Genomic DNA, 20729 nt, shown 5'->3' with positions numbered 1-20729 from the left:
GTGACTATGAATAGGGATAGCCATGCTTTGCCTCTCCTTAGCAAACAGCAAAACACATGAAACGATAGAGAGCAGGATATGGACTCCCATGGGAAGTCCTATGTTAAGTGTTCTCACTTCCTGCTCTGTTTTTCTTTCCTTCTCTATCTTGTTTTTGGCTGTTTCTATTACCTCATCCTGCAGTTTGTGGTAGAGGAGCAAGTTCAGATATAATTTAACTCATTCAGAGTATGAACGTGAGAGAAATCAAGGCTTAAAGGGATCGTCCGAGTTCTGGGTTTTAAATATAACGGCCTTCCCATGCAATAAAACAATAAGGAGTGATATACTAAATTCTTCCACTGTGTCCAAACGGCGCTGCTCCCGACCTCCCCTGTGACGTCACATTTACATGTCACAGGTGCTGCAGCCAATAACAGAACTCAGCACTCGATCGCTGAGCTCTGTTATTGGCTGCAGTGCTTGTGATGTCTCGTAAACCAGGCGAGACTGCAGTCTCTAAGTAAACACAGGAAGGTGTGCGGGAGCCAACATCGGCGCGGGACACAGTGGGAGCCGGGACAGGTGAGTATATTCCTGTTAGTTATGTTGCTCCATGGGAAAACCATTAAAACCCAGACAATCCCTTTAACCACCATTTTCTTTTTGTATTTTGCCCAATGCGGATCACACAAGTACCTCATCATCTCTAGGGGATTGAGGGTCAGATAAGACTTTTGTTTTTGCAGCATTAGATTGGAGCAATTACATTTTTCATTTTGTCAGCTTTATCTGAGATTAATAGACTATTTTCTTTGTTTTGGGTCATGCGATGAATCATATGTCTCCTGCATATAGTAGTATCAAATGTGTATTTTCTAACATCTGATGATAGCAGTAATAAGAACAAAGCCCCCTTTATAAAGTTAAAGGGTCTATCCAGGGATTTGAGTTACTCACTGGCACTTGCTGAGTGGGACCAGCCACTTCTGGCTCAGTCCCAACAAGGAGTCACGTGATATTGCCACCCTCCGTAGTCGGTGACATCAGAGGTGAGGCATGGGTTGTTGGCTTATTATAATAATTAAGCAAGCCCCGCTTTCTATCACTGTATCCCTCACCTATGATGTCAGCAACACCAGAGGGCCACAGTACAATGTGACTCTTTGGGGGAACTCAGCCAAGGGTGGCTGGTCTAACACACCAAGTGCCCGTAATTCAGATCCCCAGATAGCCCCTTTAACCCCTTAACGACCAGCCCATAGTGTTTTTACGTCCTCCTGAAGTGGGCTCTATTCTCTGAGGACGTAAAAACATGCTTCCTGCAGAGAATAGTGCCCCTCGGGCTGTGGACGTCACAGCTCCATGCTGTCGGTGTCCGCAGGTAGCTGACAGCATGGAGCTGTCATCCCGGGCTGTTCGGAGCCCCCCCGGCATTGCGATCGGCGCTATGCAATGGATAGCGCCGATCGCAAAAAAAGTAAATAAAAGTACACAAAAGTTAAAGATTCAGCTGCTCTGATGGATCGGATCCATCGGAGCAGCTGAAATTACTCACCCAGGTCCGGCACGCTGCTCCCCGCTCTCCTGCCGCTCCGGGGCCCGAAGCCGGTCTTCTGCGCATGCGCGCCAGGCGGCATTACGTCAGCCGCATGCGCAGAAGGCCCGGCGGCGCGGGAGATTTAAAATCTCCTGGCTCCCGGCTCCTGTAGGTAGCCGGGAGGCAGGAAATGTCAGCGGCGACTGCGGTGAGCGGTCCCCGGTACCGCGATCGCCGTTATCCAATGGTTAGCGGCGATCGCGAAAAAGTTAAAAAAAAGTTTTAAAAAAGTCAGTTTCACCTCCCCTCATGGATCGGATCCATGAGGGGAGGTGAAAATACTCACCCCCAGTCCTCAGCAGTGTCCCGATGTCCCGGGACCCGAATCCCCGTCTGCGCATGCGCGCCCGATGATTGACATCGGGCGCGTGCACAGACGGGCTCGAGCCCCGGGGAATTTAAAATCCCTCTGCTTCTGGCTGCCATGTGTAGCTAGGAGCAGAGAGATTATACCGGGGACATGATCACTGTCATCCAATGGATGACAGTGATCATGTAAAGTGAAAAAAAAGTGTAAAAAAGTTTAAAAAAAAAAAAGTAAAAAAAAGTTTTTAAAAGTTTAAAAAGCGTACGTTTCATCTCCCCTCATGGATCATATCCGTGAGGGAGGATGAAAGTACGTACCTAAGGCCCCCAGATTTATCCGCGGACCTTACCACAGCTTCTGCACACGCGCCCGTCGCCAAAATGGCGGGCGCATGCGCAAAAGCTGTGGATTGCCAGGATAATTTAAATTCTCCCTGCTCCTGGCTACAAAACGTAGCCAAGAGCATGGAGATTTAATGGGGGTCCGCGGTGAGCGGTTCCTGGTCACGTGTTCGCCATTATCCAATAATGGCGATCACGTAAAAGTTAAAAAAAAATTTGAAGTTTCATCTCCCCTCACTGATGCGATCGGTGAGAGGAGATGAATCTTTTTACCGGAGGCCTGCGTATTTGAATCCCGACGCGATCTTCCTCTGTGGACCTTCCAGGATTCTGCACATGCGATTGCCGGCAAAAAGCCGGACACATGCGCAGGAGTCGGGGAGCCCAGGAAACTTAAAATCTCCTTGCTCCCAGCGACCAACGGTCACAGAGAGCCTGGAGCAGTGACGGATGGCCTCGTTGAGCGGTCCCCGGTCACGTGATAAAAAGGTAGCGATCTACCTTAGGCCGGTCTCACATGACCGGATAGGAATTACGGATTCCGCATGCGTCTGATCCGTGGTAATACGCAGATCAATCGCATTGGATTACACAATTCCGCTCACATTAGCGGGTCAGAATTGCGTAATCCACTCGCAGAAAAGAGAACGCAGCAGGTTCTATTTTACTGCGGATATCGGCAACATAGAGCCCATTGTGCTCCATGGTCGCGGATATACCCGCAGCCCATACGCAACTACATTGTATACGGGTTGCGGGTACCCGCGTCATCGCTAAGCGATGGTGCGGGAAATACAAACAAAGGTGTACTGTGCATGACCGCCTGTGTGAGTAGGCAGTTATGCGCAGTACATTACGCAGCCGTACGCAGGGTCACAGCCGGGCTCACAGATGGGATCCGCTGTGGGCCTCCGCAAGCGGATTCCGCCTGCACCCGCGTGAGCCTGATGTTATTCAGACCGCTACCTGTGATACGTATTTTACAAGAAGCCCCGGGAACGCTCGCTTTCCTGCAGTTCCAGGAGCACCTTGTTGAGCGCCTTCTGTGTGAGACCGCCGCACCTCATCGAGCTTACGGAGACTCACGGAACGCCACTTTTTACACCCCATACCCGCCACTGAGGTCATGAAATACCCCCAAAAAGCATGAGAGGAGGGGGGGGGGGATACCCAGTTTTATTGCCCCATGGGCCCATTCCAACCAGCCTCCGTAATTACCCCTGTCTTCGGAAATACTACACAGTTCACATTTTTACTTTTATCTAAGATTTGCGAACGCCAAAAAGGGTGCGGAGGGGGAGGGGGGGAATTTTTAGGGAGTCAATCTTTATTCTGTACAAATAAGCAATGGGGCCTGGAATTTATTCAGTTGTGCCCTAAAATCCAACAGGTGTTCCGTCCTTTATAGGCCTTGCCATGCGTCCTGTAAGTAGATTAGGGCCACAATGGGTATGTTTCTGAACTCGGGACAAACGGGGGTATCCATTTTGGGGTGAACGTCTTCATTCCTATGTGCACTGTACAAAAAAACTGTTTTTAAATTGAAAAAATTGCCAAAAAAATTGAAAATCGTAACTTTTTCCTTCTGCTTTGCTTAGATTCATTCAAATACTGTGGGGTCAAAATACGCAGTACACCCCTAGATGAATTCGTTAAGGGGTCTAGTTTTCAAAATGGGGTCATTTGAGGGGGTTCTTTATAGTTTTGGCCGCTCAATGGCTCTATAAGTGGGCAATGGGGCCTGAAATTTATTCAGTGGTACCCTGAAATCCAACGGGTATTCCTTTCATTGTAGGCCTAGCCATGGGTCCTGTAAGTCTATTAGGGCCACAATGGGTATGTTTCTGAACACGGGACAAACAGGGGTATCCATTTTGGGGTGAAAGCCTTCATTTATATGTGTGCTGTACAAAAAAAACTGTTTTTAAATTGACACAATAGCGCAAAAAATGAAAATCCTATTTTTTTCCTTTTGCTTTGCTTGAATTTATTCAAAAACTGTGGGGTCAAAATATGCAGTACATCCCTAGATAAATTCGTTAAGGGGTCTAGTTTTCAAAATGGGGTCATTTGTGGGGGTTCTATATGGTTTTGGGCGCTCAAGAACTCTACAAGTGGGCAATGGGGCCTAAAAGGACTTCAAGCAAAATCTATGTTCTGAAAGCCACCGATTACTCCTTTTATTTTGGGCCCCGTTGTGCATGCGGACATAAGACTAGGGCCACAATGGGTATTTCTGAAAACAGCACAAACAGGGGTATCCATTGTGCGGTGCAAGTCTTCATTTATATGTGTGCTGTACAAAAAAAGCTGTTTTTAAAATGACAGAATTGCCAAAAAAACAAAAATCCAAATTTTTTCCTTTTGCTTTGCTTGAATTTATTCAAAAACTGTGGGGTCAAAATACGCAGTACACCCCTAGATAAATTCGTTAAGGAGTCTAGTTTTCAAAATGGGGTCATTTGTGGGGGTTCTCTATAGTTTTGGGCGCTCAAGAACTCTACAAGTGGGCAATGGGGCCTAAAAGGACTTCAAGCAAAATTTGTGTTCCGAAAGCCACCGGTCGCTCCTTTCATTTTGGGCTCCGTTGTGTATCCAGACATAAGATTAGGGCCACAATGGGTATGTCTCTGAACACGGGACAAACAGGGGTATCCATTTTTGGGTGCAAGTCTTCCTTCATATGTGTGCTGTACAAAAAAAGCTGTTTTTAAAATGACAGAATTGCCGAAAAAACGAAAATCACAATTTTTTCCTTTTGCTTGGTTTGAATTCATTCAAAAACTGTGGGGTCAAAATATGCAGTACACCCCTAGATAAATTCCTTAAGGGGTCGTTTTCAAAATGGGGTCATTTGTGGGGGTTTTCTATGGTTTTGGGCGCTCAAGAACTCTACATGTGTGCTATGGGGCCTAAAAGGACTTCAAGCAAAATTTCTGTTTTGAAAGACACTGACTACTCCTTTCATTTTGGGCCCCGTTGTGGACTCAGATATAACAATAGGGCCACAATGGGTATATTTCTGAACACGAGAGAAATAGGAACACAAGTAAATTATATTATAAGGAGGCGCACTTGATGCTTTGCTAGATCATGTTATATTCTCTTAACATGAAATCAAAAACAAGGTAGAGTGTTTAAACTCACCTGGTGTCTAGCGAGAATACCTTGCAAAAGGTATCTCGCTGACACCGCAATCCAGGTCCACTTGTAAAATAGGTCTTTAATCCATCCAACCTCCGTCGGAGAGCAGCCGGACAATCCAGGTAAGCTACACCGGGTAACCGGGGCTTAATTACGGCAAACCACAGGGAAGAAAAAACGGCTGTCCGCGCTCCTAGGGATACCAGACTCTGATCCAGGCTAATCAATTCCTTCTTTTTATTGGGAACACATACAGGGATCTTAGAGCAACGCGTTTCAGTAGATACAACTGATGAGTTGTATCTACTGAAACGCGTTGCTCTAAGATCCCTGTATGTGTTCCCAATAAAAAGAAGGAATTGATTAGCCTGGATCAGAGTCTGGTATCCCTAGGAGCGCGGACAGCCGTTTTTTCTTCCCTGTGGTTTACGGGAGAAATAGGGGTATCCATTTTGGGGTGTAAATCCTTATTTTCATGTAAACTATAGGAAAAAAATATGTCTTTAAAATGACAGATTTGCAAAAATATGAAATTTTACTTTTTCTCCTCTAAATTGAATTAATTCCTGAAAAAAAACTGTGGGGTCAAAATACTCATGACACCCCTCAGTGAATACATTAAGGGGTGTAGTTTTTAAAATGAGGTCATTTGGGGGGGTATCTATTATTCTGACACTCATGAGCCTTTCCAATCTCGGCTTGGTATAGGAAAACAAAGTGTTCCTCAAAATGCTAAAAAGTAATGTTAAATTTGTACGTCTCCTAAATAGTTAAGAAAAAACGAAAGTTTTTCCAATGTGCGCCCAAAATAAAGTAAACGGGTGGAAATATAAATCTTAGCAAAAATTTCTATATTATGTTTGCACATATTTAAGATATTGCAGTTGGAAATGTGAAAAAATGACGATTTTTTCAAAATTTTCCCAATTTTGGCGCTTTTAATAAATAAACACAATTTCTATCGGTCTATTTTTTCCGCCTAAATGAAGCACAACATGTGGCGAAAAAACAATGTCAGAATCGCTTGGATATGCAAAACCTTTCTGGTGTTTTTCCATGTTAAAGTGACACATGTCAGATTTGCAAAATTTGGCCTGGTCATTAAGGCGCAAACAGGCTTGGTCACTAAGGGGTTAAGGATATTTTTCATGGGCTGGAAATGCTTAGGATTTTCTGCAGTGCGGAAAATCCACAGCATTTACAGTTATAAGCACCATGGATGGGAATTTAAGAAATCCTATCCATACTGTTAAGGTTGTGCATCTGGGATCTGTGATTCTACAAGTGTCCTTGTGCACACCTTCACAAGTAGGGGTTAATAGAACTGGTTGGATGTGGTATTCTCCACCAGCCAAACCCCCTCATCTGTGGCAGATAAATACCAGCAAGCTCCTGTCCCTGAAGACAGTCTGGACGACGGTGTTATTGTACCTTGACGCCACCAGGAAGCTAGGGGTTTGACAGGGCATGGATGCAGGAATGCCTCAGTCACCCCCCTAGCTCTTGATTGGCTACATTCGTCAAGGTGCTGGAAGGTCCTTTACCAGCGTCTGGATACAGCCCCCTTGCAGATCCTCACCCCTCTGTCCCTGGAGGGCACTAGTGGAAGTCTTCTGTGCCCGCTGTTGTCGCATGTTTGCCTGTCGGCTGGGCCCAGACACCGCTGCTTTAACTCTCCCGTCCCCGCAGTTGTGCCCTGTGCCTTGCGGGTGTGACGAGACCCCGGACTCCCGTCCGCAGTGTACAGCTAAGTGCGGCTGTCGGCACTCCCTGGACACCGTAGCTGTAACTGTGTGCTCGCTGCCGTACTGGCATGTGTGGCCGTGGGCTGTCATGTGCTGTCCACACACCCCTTCTCACGATCAACCCTGCACCTCTGCCATTTTCGTCCGCACTACCTTTGCTGGGGAAGGGGGCGCTGTGAGAGAGTGGAGGCAGAAGGTCGCTGGCAGGGGAGCTGCAAGTAGCTGTAAGGGAGCGGAGGCAGAGGGCCGCTGGCAGGGGAGCTGGACTGTATCCAGACACTGGTAAAGGACCTTCCAGCACCTTGACGAATGCAGCCAGTTGGGAGCTAGGGCTGTGACTGGGGCGTTCCTGCATCCATGCCCCATCAAACCCCTAGCTTCCGGTAGCGTCAAGGTCCAATAATACCCTGCACACCTGTAGTCCTTGTCTGTATCATATGCAGACCACCTCTTCCCTTCCCTTTGACAGGTGTGGCTCTAGACGTCTTATGTCTTTTGTGTGTCAAATGTGTGATGCCTGACACTGTTCCCTATGTCAACACGGTGGCTGACTTTCTATTCCCCTGGTGTGAGGACACTTGGACTGGCTGTAGTTTACCATCTGTATGGATGTGAGCTCTAGATGGAGTTCCTGTTATATGTTGTATGCACAACCTGGTATGTAGGTGTGAACAGTGATGTGTGTGGTATGCCTGTGCAAGTGGCCAGACATGTGCTTTATGTGCAGTCCTGTTCTGTGTACAGTGCATGTGAGCAGTGTCGTGCTCCGTGTTTAGTGCATCTTCTCCAGGTCCCGTATCAGGGATAGCCAGGTCACGAGAAGAAGACAGTGGGGCTGTCCTTATCAGGATGATCACCCTGCTTTTAGGCAGGGGTGCCCCACCTTTCCTGGTTAGTAAGGGACAGGGGTCCTACTATCTCATCTGGAGAGGTTCTATTGGTTCTTGCAAATTACTATAAGTGTGTTTGTGGTTTTCTTTGTACACCATCATGTGTCCGTACGGAAGTGTGGCGCTTTAATGCGCTGAGCGGACGTAATGCATAGGGTGTGGAAAAAATCTGCATCATAAATTGAACTGCACTGCATATTTTAAATCTGCAGCAAATCCAATAATGCTGTGGATTTCACTCCTTCAAATGGGCTGAAATTTGCATCACAATCTAGACTATTTGGTTCAGATTTGCATCGGATTTTCTACTGCTGAAGATTTGCAACACATTTTCACCATGTGAATATAGCCTTAAAGTGTTCATCTCACTAAGGGCTCCTACCTACTTGGGTTTTTTTAACGCTGCGTTTGTTTTAGCGTGAATGTCAATGGGACTTTCTGATGTTAAAAACGCATCGCTCAAAAACCGCATAGCACCAACTTGCGATGTGTTTTTAACATTAGAAAGTCTCATTGACATTCGTGTTAAATAAAAACACAGCGTTAATGAAGCGTTAAAAAAACTCAAGTGGGTAGGAGCCCTTCTGGTTGTAAGGAATACATTATCAGTGTCTCCTCTGCATTGTTAAAGAGATTGTCTGAGTTATTGGGGGCAGTGGGAGGATGCAGTGGAGTAATTAAAACACCACAATACTCACCTGCCACGATGCTCCCCCGCCACCACTCACAACTGCTCCGGTCTTCTGATTACAAGTGTTGATGAGGTTTTTCTACATTAGAAGCCCACATGACAAGTTCATGGGACATCACCGGGTCTTCTGTGCCATATATCAACACAATCCAGAAATGCCGGCATCTTCTCTGGGCCAAAGCTCATTTTATATGGACTGAGGAAAAATGGTCAGATGAATCAAAATTTGAAGTTCTTTTTGAAAACCCAGGATGCTGTGTCCTGCTGGCTTAAAGGGAGAGGGACCATCCAGCTTGTTATCAGTGCACGGTTCAAACGCCTGCATCTCTGATTGTATGAGGTCTTATTAGCCCTATGGCATGGACAGCTCACACAACTTGAAAGGCACTATTAATGCTGAGCAGTATGTAGAAGTCTTAGAACGACATATGTTCCCATCCAGACAATGTCTCTTTCAGGGAAGGCCTTGCATATTTCAGCAAGACAGTGCTAAACCACATATTGCATCCATCACAACAGCACGCAGTCCAGACCTTTCAACAGCAAAAAACATTTGGCGCATTATGAAACGAAAAATCCAGCGAAGAAGAGCCAGAACTGTTGAGCAGCTAGAATTCGACATCAGGCAAGAATGGAACAACATTCCTCTCCCAAAACTCCAGCAATTAGTCTTCGCACTTCCAAGATGTTTGCAGACTGTTGTAAAAAGAAAAGGGGATGCTACACAATAGTAGACAGGGCCTTGGCCCAGCATTTTATTTTTTTTTTAAATATGTTAATGTCATCAATTTCTAAAGGAGTTAAATCATTTAAGCTTAATGCAAAGGAAAAATGTCTTGCTTTCCCCTTCTGATATGTGTTCTATGTTCTGTTGTGAATAAAATAGGGTTAGATGATATCTCCAAATCATTGCATTCTATTTTTCTTTACATTTTACACAACATTCCAACTTTTTGGAATCCGGGTTGTAACATTACGGAGGAAAAAAAGGAAACAGTAAGCCATGTTCCATTTTTTTAAAAAAGGCCTGAAAAAATCTGGCCATGTAAATACATACATAGATTATTTGTCTTCGCTTACTGAGAACAATCACATTTAGATACATAGATTCCCAGTAACTTTGTATTACGATCTGCAAATCATGGACCAAATACAGGTTTAAAATTCGCTTGTCTGAAAGCTGGCTTACTCTTTGTAAAGGAGAACATGGCAAATGGCCCAATATTTCTTTGCACTATTTATCCCAGTAAGGATCCTGAATATTGTTTTCTAATATCCATCCCGCATTTAATACTGACCTCCGTTCTAATATCTCTTCTGAATTATTGTTGTGATGTGTCAAAACTTAAAATAATTTTGACTGTTGGTGGATAAAGTAAAAACAAAAAATGGTGATCATCCCGCAGTGCAATACATTATATCTAACCAAGGTCTGACATCCTGGAAAGAAAGAATCAGTTCCTACCAAACAGGAAGTGGCAGAGCAAAGTCCTGGAGATAGTTTGTTCTAAGTAAAAATACAGCTGAACATCCATTCATTCTCCTTGTGATCAGAAGATGCAGTTTCTGATAGAAGCTATTAGTGTTAACGTAGAATCATGTCTGTATGTAAACATAGTAGTAAGGGGGAACCCGCTATTTACATTGGGAAAATGCATTAAGATTTTTATTTTAAATACGCTGGTCTTAAAATTTTGGCTGGCGCACGATGCAACTGAGACATGGAAAGGTGCACATCTCTTCATATATTAGGGTTTATTCAGACTGCCGAAGATGCAACTATGCTTGGCAGCACGGAACATAGTTCCACCTGGACGAGGGGAATCCCTTCCCCTTCTCTGGCAGTTCAAACTCTGCGCCAGAGCGCAGGAGTTTGAAAATTACCGCGGGAAGAGAAGGGCTGCCCGATCTTCCCCACACGTAGTTTAACTACATGTGGGAAAGATGGGGCAGGTCCTATCTTTTCACAGCCGTATAAATCTTGGCCGGGAAAAGAAGTGGTGAAAACTAAACCACTGAAATCCCATAGAGATCAGTGGTTTTGTTTTGTCCTGTTATACAGCTGTGGTTATCATGGCTGTATAAGGGGACAAAACCACGCTCATTTTGATTCCTCTATGTGCCTACACAGAAATGTGTGGCAGGTCTGATCTGATGTACATTTTTGGTATATACTACGCCAGATTGTGGTGTACATTATACACAAATGTGTCAGTTCGGGGTGGCCAACTGTTACGTGTGCTGCTGGGATCTGTGGTTCTAAGGTTCCTAGCAGCACAGCCCTCACTGGGTTAATTGATTGCTCACCCTGAACACCATACAGAGACTGACCAGGAGCTGGGTTTATATGTGAGCACAAACCTAGGGGATTGGCTAGCAGGAAATACCACACCCAGCCAGCTCAATCAATTAACCCTGTGAGGGCTGTGCTGCTAGGAAGTTTAGAACTACAGATCCCAGCAGCACATGTAACACCAACCCCTCTCCCAACAAGCCAAACCCATTTTTGGGAAAGCAGTGGACAGCGGTGCAGACAGTTAAATTGGTGCAAAAACCTTTATGAATTTCTCCCATTGTCCCTTTAGTTGATTAATTACCACCGCATCACAAGGGACACCTATTTATTACCACTGTTTACTGTGAGCTGTAAAATGATGATAATTACATTTATAGTTACTTACTCAAGTATCACCAGCTTCAAAAAAATAATTGTTTTTACGGACACCGTATAAAAGTGCTCTGTTTTTACAGGCTGTCCAGGAATTTTTGGACAGTTGTCAATCCGGGGGCCCTTTTACATGTAACAAGTACATTCAGTTAAACACTGGATCTTGTGAAACTGAACAATAATTGTTAATAATTGTAAATACAGTCAACAACAAATGATAATTCGTTTGCTTATTGTTCGTCGTTTAGTTTATGTAGGTATAAAAAGTCGCCAATACATCGGCCCATGTAATGACAGCCTGTTTACTGTGAATGGAGGTGGGTGGCCAGAAGAGATCTCTGGTGCGCTATGCCTCCATTCAGTGAGTGATTATCGCTCCTGTGTATGACGCTTAGGCGCCTGACAGTCGTCCCGTGTAAAAGAATCCATAGGAAACGTTTCCATTTAAAGAAATATTGGGACATTTCCTTTAATGTATCAAAACTTTTAAGCAGGCATGAAGATTACCTTTATAGACAATTTTCAGTGTAATCAGTACCTTTCAGATAATCATCCAGGGATCAGTGTAGTAAAAGTAACTGGACCTGTCACAGGGACATTCTCATTATGGAAAAAATTATATACTCTGCTCAGCCATAACATTAAAGCCTAATAATGTGCAGGTACCCCCCCCCCCCCCCACTGCCTCCCCCTTGTGCCACCAAAGTTGTTCTGACCAGTTGAGGCACCAAGACTTCTGAAGATGTTATATGGTGTCTGACACCAAGACATCATCAAATTGTTTAAGTCCCGGAAGTTGTGAGGTGAGGCTTTAAGGTAAAGGATTGGACATATTTTTTCGGCATGTCCCACAAATACTTTTTCGAATTAAGATCTGAGGAGTTTGGCAGCCAAGTCAACACCTTGAGCTTTGTTGAGTTCCTCAAACCATCCATAAACATTGTGCAGTGGCCCAGCACATCATCCTGGTCCCCTCCATAAACGTCATACATGTTTGTCTTATGTGGATGCACGGTGCAAAATCTGTCTTGTCATTTTCAGTGTGTGTTGCTCAGCTGTGGCGCTTGAGAGGTTAACTTTAATAAAATCATTACCTGCATGTAGATGTATCAGTCTGTCATGTCATGTGGTATAAGTGAAGGTATAAATAGGAGTGCATGAGAGCGGGAAAAGGAGTTCGGTCTTCGTCTTCAATCTGTGTTCAGAGGAGTTCCATCTTGCCTGCTACCTAATACAGAGCCACATGGAAGCACCTTCAGCTTCCTTGTGGTGAAGATGGAAGTGGAGGAGAGATATCCCGTGATGATTGAATTCTGGATGTGAGTGGAGTGAGCCCCAATAAGAGAGTGAGCAGTCATAAGTAATTCTTCAGACAAGGCCAGTGCAGAGGTACTAATGAATCTTCACGTTTTCCTACGTGGCCGTCCAGAGCCAGGATCACTGCATAGAAGTACACCCTTTAATAGTCACACCCATGCTTCTCCAAGGCTGTGTGGAAGTACTTCCAGTTAATAATTGCTGACAGAGTGTCAGTGGAGTGATCCTACCCCTTTTTCCTCCTCCGGAGTGTTCCCCTTCCATGAGCGGTTCCTGGCAGATAATGTAGACTGCAGGACAGGTGTCATTCTGAGTTTCCTCCCTGACCTCAAATCTCTTGTCTTGCCTGCACTTTAAAGACTTTATTGAAACTGCCTTGTAATAATCGTTTTCAAGTTTGCTAAAGTACAGTTTATACCGGGCCCTAACTGTTCCTAGGGACCCATGGTACTCTAAGACTGTCTGTGTCTGTAATTATTCTCCACTGAGGATCATACCGGTGTGTAGGAATGGTGGCGTCACCGGTGACAACTACAACCCCCATTTTCCTGTTTATTGGCATTCCCTATCCTAAGGGTGTCTTTGGTGGCCTGCAGTTATACTCTGGCCTTGGCTGCGTGTTATCCCTCAGGGAAAGGAGTATGGTAAGTGCCACCATGACAAGCCATCACTTAACCATCCCAGCTCCCCACGTATGTCAGGTGTCCAAGGTCTCCCTATGAGATGCTGCAATTGTCTTCAGTGTGGCAGGACACATTATCCTGCTGAAAGAAGCAACTATCATAAGGGGATACTGTTGCCATGAACTTGATCTGCAACAATGTGTCAAAGTAACATCCACATAAATGTCAACACCCAAAGTTTCCCAACACAACCTAGTCCAAAGCATCGGACCAGACAGGTTAGCTTTCATTCCCACATGCAGCAGTGCGCTTTGGGCTTCCATGTCCCCATCACCGGCTCACTTATTGACCTTCCTTGAACCACTTTTAGTAGACAATAACCACTGCATATCAGAGACGCCCAACAAGACCTGCCAATTTGGTGATCTGGCCCTCACAAGTTGACCCTTGTGAAAATCGCTAATATTCTTACACTTGCCTATTTTTCCTGCTTCCAGCACATTAACTTTAAGAACAGACTGTTTACTTGCTGGCTAATAAATCCCATTCCTTGATGCCATTGTACAGAGATGCTTTTTAGTTCACCTGTCAGTGAGTTTAATGTTATGGCTGTTCGGTATAGAATGGGTCCGTTTGTTCAGCGCCAAATAATTCTGCGGATTCAACTTTCCAATCCACTGTCTGACGTCTGAAGACATTATGATTTAAGGCTGTACAGCTCCGATGTTGGAAGACGTCCGTTGGGGTTCTCTTACTGTATATTGCCAGCCTCTCTGCTGTCAGAGACTATCCAACGTGTCACCTCATGCAGTACTGGCTTAAGCCAGCATATAGCGCCATTGTTTAATGGCAGAAAAAGAGTAACACCCCTAGGAAAACAAGGGTACAAATTGGATTGGAAAGGGTTAATTTCATCCCTAGGCAAATTACAACCCAAGAGATATAGTATATATTATAATACTCCCGAATCAGGCTCTTAATAATGAGCACTGTCCTGTGTAAGTATATGACATTGCTACTAGCATAACAACCCACGTATTCTCTGAATAGTGCAGAGTGGCTCAGACAGTGTCTTAACATAGTAATGTCTCCTGTCTCCCTTCTATTACTGGGAGGGAAAGAATCTCAGGAGTTCCTAGACCTGAGAATATAGCACTTCCTAAATAACTGCTTGGCATGTAAAAGCAAATCCACTTATGTTCGCCCCTTCATGAAAATCACTGTCCTTGTGAAGAACTATCCTCTCCCGAAGGTTGTCTGAGCACCACAGGGCATATTGTGCTGCACACCAACCATATCATTTAACAAAAACTTTGATAGTTTGACAATTTCAACTATTCTCTATGGTGAAAGTCATAGTAATCATTAGGAATAACTCCTGTACTTTTAAAGCTAAGGTCTTCTCATATATCCTATCTGGCCTTCCCCTATTAGCAAAGATCTTGGGTACTGCTGGCATCTAATGACAACAATGGACACATTAACTTTAATAGCCAGCATGTAATGCTGCTATATGTTTTTGGGGAGAGGTTCCAAGTAAGGAGAGCAATTACCCTGTGGTGGTAGCAACTAACTACTCCCAACAGCATGACCCCCATGCGTGCTGGTCTTGAGAAGCGAAGGTTGGGATTAGTTTCCCTACTTCTTGCCCATGGCCAAGGGATGGGCTATTTAGGATTATACAACCCCAATTCCAAAAAAGTTGGGACGTTGTGTAAAAACGTTGTGCATAAGCAGTGGGTATGAGTATGTATATGGCATAGACCATCACCCTAGTAATAGTTGACATTCCACATACTTTTTTTAAATACATATACCAAACTGACACCATCATGGTGTCTATTCTATATGCATACTCATATAAAGTGACTAATTGGGTTAATGATATAACGCCTGTGGATTCAGTGTGGGGGCTGCCGCACCCCCTCACAATAGTAAGTTCCTTTTTGCCTAAGTTTCTTGATATAAACGCACCATTGTTTCTTCACTACCACTGACTGAGCGCTGTTGTTTCTAATTTTGTTTCCACACTATTGTGACTGGCCATTGTCTGCGGGTTAGGAGCACTCGGATGTAAATTCCAGGATGGGAGTTCCAGTGAGTAGGAACTTGAAGAGCAATCTGAGCTTGTGGTGTTGAGGTTGTGTCGCGGCTTGTCAGTCGTAAAGGCACCGTGGCATGTTGGCCACGATGCAGGGACAGACCAGTCACTCTGCAGGTCACTAGTTGACACATGTTGTGTTGGGGTTGCTGGGTATTATCAGTACCTGTATGCTGCATGCTGGTATTCTCTCTGAGAGTCTTATCTTTGGGAGAGGGTTTGGGGTGTGGTTCCTTCTATGTGCCACCCCCTCCCCTAGTCCATTGCTGTTTATTCAGTTGGGTGAAAGCTATCTACTTACAGATAAGTTCTGGTTTACTTTCCTCTCTCTGTGTTGGTGTTTGCATAGTTGCGTTGCTGCATTTATGTATTCCTCCTGGTGTTTTCATAGGGATAGTCAGGTCCTAGAAGATGATAGTGGGGCCGTCCTAGACAGGACGCTAACTCTGTGTTTACATAGGGGTTCCCCATCTTCCTGAGCAGTAAGGGCAAGTTAATTCCATCTTCTATGGTCTGGTGTAGTGTAGTCCTTCCCAGAATTATACTGTGAGTGCTTTTGTGGTTCAGTGTGGAAGCCGCCTTGTGTCTGTGCTGGCCGTAGTGCTCTAGCGCCCAGCGGACATGACAGGTTGGATCCTTATGGGATCCACCCCCAAAACCAGGTGAGTGCCTCTTTATATTAGTATAACCTGTTGTTCCGGGGTGTTGTCCTCCAGTTTGGACTTAAACTATAATATTAAAAAGATATACTGTATATACTTGAGTATAAGCCTAGTTTTTCAGAACATTTTTTTGTGCTGAAAAAGCCCCCCTCGGCTTATACTCAAGTCAGGGAAAGCTTAAAAAAAAAAAACCCTCCATACTCACCTCCCAGTCGGTGTCTGTGTCTCCGGCGGCGGTGCGGCAGGCTGCTTTAATTCTCTCCGCTGTCATCCCCCACCGTCCTCTTTGCTCGGCTCTGTCATCCCCCGCCATCAGCGCTTTGTAAGTAAGAGCTGTGATTGGATCGAGCATCAGCCAATCACAGCCGGTGTTCGATCATTCACAGCGAATCAAGCTGCTTTAGAGTTCTCCCTGCTGTCATCTTCCTGCTCGGCTTTCAAATCCCCTGCTGTCAGTGCCGTGTAAGTAAGCGCTGTGATTGGATTGAGCGCGAGCTGTGATTGGCTGGAGTTCAATCCAATCACAGCGCTTACTTACACAGCACTGACAGAGTCAAGCAGAGAGGACGGTGGGGGATAACAGCGTGGAGAATTCAAGCAACTTGTCGCACAGACACAGACGCCGGCTGGGAGGTGAGTATGGAGGGTTTTTTTTTTTACCTAGTAAATACTTGAGTCTAGCTCGGCTTATACTCGAGTCAATAAGTTTTCCCAGTTTTTTGTGGTGAAACTTATTGTCTCGGCTTATACTCGGGTCGGCTAATACTCGAGTATATACGGTATATTAAATTATAATCTCAAAAGATTCAGAGAATATAAAGAAATTCATGTGCACAAGGGAAAAGACCGACGGTCAATACTGAATGCTTAAGATCTACGGGCCCTCGAGCATCACTGCATTAAAAACAGTCGTGATTCTATAATGCAAATCACTGCATGGCTTCAGGAATACTTCCAATGAAGCTGAACACAGATGGCCGTGCAATCTACAAATGCAAGAAAAAGCTGTATCATGCAAAGAAGAAGCCATATCACAATCCTTCTCTGGGCCAAAGCCCATTTAACACGGACTGAGGCAAAATGGAAAACTGTTCTGTTGTCAGATGAATCAAAATTTGAAATTCTTTTCGGAAACCACGGATGCCGTGTTCTGCGGATTCGAAAGGAGAGGGACCATCCAGCTTTTTATAAGCACTCAGTTCAACAGCCTGTATCTCTGATAATATGGGCGGCATCAGTTCCTATGGCATGGGCAGCTTACACATCTTGAAAGGCACTATTATTGCTCAGCAATATAAAGCCGTTTTAAAACAACATATACTGCGATTCAGACAGCGTCACCTTCAGGGAAAGGCTTGCATAATTTAGCAAGACAATGCAGAAAACAGTCAGGGTGCTGAAGTGGCCGCCTGCAGTCCAGACCTTTCAGCTATAGAGAACATGCGGTGTATTATGAAACGAAAAATCCAGCAAAGACAACCCAGGACTGTGGAGCAGCTAGACCTACATTAGAGAAGAATGGGATAACATTCCTCTCCCAAAGCTCAAGTAATTGGTCTCCTCACTTCCCAGAGATTTAGAGACTGTTGTAAAAAGAAGAGTGGATGCTACACAATGGTAGAGATGGCCCTGCCCAAACTTTTTGAAGATGTGTCGCTGCCATCAATTTCTAAAGGAGTTATTTTTTTTCTAATGAAATGCAAAATGTTTCACTTTCAACTTCTAAAATGTGTTCTGTTGTGAATAAAATATGGTTATATAAGATTTCCAAATCACTGAATTCTTTTTTTTTTCCATTTTACACAGTGTCCCAACTTTTTTTTTGGAATTGGGGTTGTTCGTGTATGAGTAAACATTCTTATCTTCCACTGATCTGCCACCAATAGAGGCAGACCACATGACTGCCATGGTGTCGGTAGCCAAATGGCCCCATTCCCAGTGCTCCATTTGCTGGACCTTTATCCCCAAACCACAGTAAAAAATCTTCTGACAAACTTAGTTGCACTGATGCTGAGCACTGACTCCTCCCTTTCCTGTTGCCAGGTTAAACTGTATCTCAGCTCACCATATTATAAATCTTGTATAATATAATATATACAGTATATATATTTTTTCAAATTTGGAAGTGGGAACTGGAGGACCTAATTCTGAATTTCACTACGGGACTACATGAGTTATTTTTGCGCCCCTATTACCTCCCATTCTGCTTGAGAGCTTAGTGCAAATTTCAAAGTTGAATCATATATGGTGCCTTTGAGTTTATTAAAAAATATAGCACCCAATTAATCCCATTCAGACTTCTATTGATCTGATTTATTGACTCTCAATATATATTTGTGTAGCAGGTAGAATCATAGAATCTTAAAGTTGGAAGGGACCTCAAGGGTCATCGGGTCCAACCCCCGCTCAATGTAGGATTTACTAAATCATCCCAGACAGATATTTGTCCAGTCTTTGTTTGAAGACATCCACTGAAGGAGAACTCACCACCTCCCATGGTAACCTGTTTCACTCATTGATCACCCTCACTGTCAGTAGCCAGGAGATTTCAAATTTATCGGGCCTCCCAGCTTCTGCGCATGCGGCTGACGTAATGACGTCTGGCGCACTTGCACAGGTCGGCGTCAGGTCCTGAAGGACCAGATCGCCAAGGGACATCGCGGAGTATGGGGGTGAGTATTTTCAGCTGCCCTCACGGATCTGTTCCATGAGGGCAGTTGAATCTTTAACTTTTTTTAAACTTTATGTTTACTTTAATGCAATCGCCAGTATCCACAGCCTGCAGGGCTTTAATCCCCAGAGGCAACATATTTTTACAGCCCTGGGGATTAAAGCCCACTAAAACAGGATCTAAAAACACTATGGGATGGTCACTAAGGGGTTAAATACCATTCTGGTTAGTTGCCAACCAATGTTTAAGCTTGTGTAGATCTTTTTGAATCCTCTCTCTCGTGTCAGCCATTCCTCCTAGCTTTGTGTCATCAGGAAATTTGATCAGTTTCCCATCAATTCCCTCCTCCAGATCATTTATAAAAATGTTGAACAACACTGGGCCTAGGACAGAGCCTTGTGGTACCCCACGTGATACATTCTTTCAATTGGATGTGCTGCCATCTATGACTACTCTTTGAGTACGATCACTCAGCCAGTTGTGAATCCACCTAACAGTTGCCTTGTCAGTACCATATTTGTTAATTTTTTAAAATAAGGACGGCATGAGATACTTTGTCAAATGCTTTACTAAAGTCAAGTTATACTATATCCACTGCATTTTCTTGATCAACCCATTCGGTGATTCTGTCATAGGAAGAAATGTGATTAGTCGTGCATGACTTGTTTGCTACAAACCTATGCTGGTTCCGATAAATTATTCCATTCTCATCCAAGTACTTGCATACATGCTGTTTAATAATTTGGTCAAAGATCTTTTCCAGTATAGAAGTCAGGCTCACAGGTCAGTAGTTTCCTGGGTCAATCTTATTCCCTTTTTTTGAAGATAGGGACATTTGCTCTTCTCCAATCTTCAGCTTTTCTGACACTTACCCTACAGTTTCTGCAAACAGCAGTATATTCTTCTTCAGATATCCCCCCCTCTTTCCATTTGATAAACTTTTCTTCCTTTTTAACATGTGTGCAAGTTCTGTGTTCATCAATCCTGGTCTCTTTAAATGCTTCCCATTGTTTCTTTTTTTAGGGATTGTTAACAATTGTGCTTTGACCAGGTGTTTGTCCAGGTGGCCTATAGTAAATGCCTACAATGGTGTCCTTTCTGTTGTTCTCTCCTTGTATTCTTAGCTTATGAATACTGAATGAAGTATTTCTAGTCTATAAAAGTACAGAGATAGATATAACTGGGGCACATTTGAAATAAGTGACATTTTGGAGCAAACTAAATCAGCTGTGGCATCTGTGCCACTTTGGACCTTTAGATAAGAACTGATGGTGTAGAGAATGCTGCATTCACTTTTTATACTCTGTATGGCCAAATTCCTTGCACTCAAGCGGACAGCAATTGGCCAAGAGAACATGAAAACTTTGACATATAGATTTGCTGTACATGAAGCACAACTTGATAATAATGGGAGCACTCTGCAGTTTTTGAAATCCCTATTTATTTCAGTGAAGAGGGACCATATATCTGTGGCCTATTCTTAGCCATGAGTTGAAATGCGCAGCATAAATAGGTATACTGTGATTTTTCGAAAATGCTATGTATTCAGGGCTTATTCACAGGAGCGTATATCAGCCACCGTTTTCACGGCTGGCTGATATATGCTACCTTCTGAGCTGTCTTCTCCTTCCCCCCGTGCTTCACCTCCTCTCTCCTCCCCTCCAGCTGTTTGCAATGGGAGGGGCAGGATGGGGGCGGAGCTAAGCTCCACCCATCCCTTCCATGGCTGGCTACGGACAATGGGCGTGAGCTTAGCTCCGCCCCCTCCCATTGCAAACAGCTGGAGAGGAGGAGAGAGGAGGTGACCCGGGAGGGGGAGAGAAGGGGAAGACAGCTCAGATGGTACTGTATATCGGCCTGCCGTGAAAACAGCGGCCGATATACGCTTCTGTGAATAAGCCCTCAGAGCGGAAATTTTCCACTCCGTGTGAAGGAGATTTTTGAATGCTCCTCCAGATAGTTTGTAATGTAAATGCTGCAGATTTCCACG

Source organism: Eleutherodactylus coqui, chromosome 1, assembly GCF_035609145.1.
Source record: "Eleutherodactylus coqui strain aEleCoq1 chromosome 1, aEleCoq1.hap1, whole genome shotgun sequence".
Classification (NCBI taxonomy): domain Eukaryota; kingdom Metazoa; phylum Chordata; class Amphibia; order Anura; family Eleutherodactylidae; genus Eleutherodactylus; species Eleutherodactylus coqui.
This window is presented reverse-complemented; position numbering follows the sequence as displayed.